General features: G+C 44.4%; 1 non-coding gene across 1 annotated transcript; it reads right to left on the minus strand.

Annotated features, from left to right (window-relative positions):
* Positions 1–725: 725 nt before the first annotated feature.
* Positions 726–916, minus strand: LOC138517519 (U2 spliceosomal RNA). The gene has a single exon (XR_011282694.1). It is a non-coding gene; the product is annotated as a U2 spliceosomal RNA (small nuclear RNA).
* Between the last annotated feature and the right edge of the window lie 1,237 nt (positions 917–2,153).

Raw genomic sequence — 2,153 nt, forward strand, 5'->3', positions numbered from 1 at the left:
CAAAGGAGACACTTGCCCAACTGACATAGTTAAGATGTGCATGCCCCCCCGAGCCCCAATCATCACCAATTTAGGGTCACGCCAATCTGGCATCCGCCCTAATCACAGCACATAAACTTCCCTTCTTGACTTAAAAATACAGATGGACAACAACTATGACTCAGGCAATCTAGCTATCCTATTGCTGTTAGATCTATCAGCAGCCTTTGATCTGGTGGATCACGATGCCCTGTGTTGCAATCTCTCACACCACTTCCACTTCTCCCAGGATTCTACCTCTTGGATCAAATCATTCCTTCGCGAACGCACCGCTGGAGTGTTCATTAGGGAAGCCTCTGTTGACCCCATCCCGGCTCCTCTTGGCATCCTGCAAGGATTCTACCTTTCATCCACGCTGTACAACACCTATACAAAGCCATTGTTTGACTTATTGGATGCCTTGGGTATCAGCTATACTAACTTTGCTGATGATACTCAGATGGGTATCCCCATCCCAGGTGATTACACTCTTGACATATCCACATTCAACAATGTTTACAGCACCATAAAGACCTGGATGGATACCCATAACCTCTGCCTTAATGATGAGAAGCCGACCTCCTCATTGTGGGCTCTTGTCATCATCTAAAAACCCTTGACCCTCATTTCTCCACTCTTTGCATGGACAGTACCAACATCACAGTACTGCAACAAGTTAAAACACTGGGTGTGTACCCCTTTTTCTTTTTATGTGCACCAGTCCTGGCGGTACTGGAATACCAGGTTGATGTGTGGAGTGGACAGAGCAAGCTTCCATACCATCACACTGTTCCAGAAATCCATTTAATATATGGTTCCCACATAGAGGACGTATCAGATATTAAACTGATAAGAGCAGATACTACACTTGATCTTAGCCAAAAGGCCGAGAAGCAATCTGGGTGTTTACCTTGAAGCTGACCTGTCCATGTCCAAGCACATAAATGCACTTGCCTCCGCTACCGCCTACACATCAAAGCTCATCGCATCAAGCAGACAATTCCTCTCCCAGAGCAACTGCCTCACTCTTGCAAGAGTCCTCATACTCACCAAGGTGGATTACTGTAACATTCTACTCATGGACACCGCAGCATCTAACCTGGCAAAACTGCAACTACTACAAAATAAAGCACTGCAGACTGCTCTTGGTTTGAAACGATCCAACCACATCTCAGTGATAAGACGAGAAGTCCACTGGCTTCCAATCAAAGCATGCTTAGAATTTTAATCTTTGACTATTGCCCACCTTTGCATATACAATGAGGCTCCATGCTATCTCAACAGCTCTATCACCCCGAGAGCCCCAGTGCGTTCCTTAAGATCCAATTCAAACATTTCGCTCCACACTCCCCGTTTCAGAAACAAAAGAGATGGTGGTGCTAGCTCTGTGTAACTGCACCCACTCTATGGAACTCTCTGCCACCTGCCACCAGGAATGAACCATCTGATACTGCGTTCAAAAAGCTGGTAAAAGCGTGGCGTTTCGACAAATATCATTAATAACTACTGTTACCGCTACATTCATGTCCTGACATTCACCCTGATCTTTGTACCATGCCCCGTGATACCCCTGGTTCTGGGTGTTCTCAAATGCTATAAATAAATAAACAAATACAATACTAGTCATGTAAAACAGCCATCACATTGTTAAAAATGGACGATGTGAAATGGTAGGTGTTTGGCTAGATAGGGCATAAATAGCATGTAATAGGTTTACGTATATGGAAGGGACGGGGGTCTAATGGGTGTTGAGTTAATAGAAGGGGGTGATGGGTGTTGGGGGAGGCTGGCAGAAGGGGTGATGGGTCATGTATACCGTCAAACCATTTGTAGGATAGAGAAGGGGGGCAGAATATTAATTTTCCTGCAAACCTATTTTCCTAATAAAATGACACTGAGAATAAGCTTCAACTGAATCCGTCAAAAACTGAAATACATCGAATAATTAATTACCTGTTAAAGGGGAGCACAGCGACATTTAAAAACATGACACTGCAGTGTACCCCAACTTTCCTTTCCAACAGTACAATAAATAGCACGTAAATAGTATTCATAGTCTGGTTGTGATAGCGCACTATACCGAAGCTGTATGTAAAAAGGGAGTGGAATGGAAACATGCCTGCTGCCTGTGCTCC

The sequence above is a fragment of the Ambystoma mexicanum genome, chromosome 6q (assembly GCF_040938575.1).
Source record: "Ambystoma mexicanum isolate Mex_15411 chromosome 6q, UKY_AmexF1_1, whole genome shotgun sequence".
NCBI lineage: Eukaryota > Metazoa > Chordata > Amphibia > Caudata > Ambystomatidae > Ambystoma > Ambystoma mexicanum.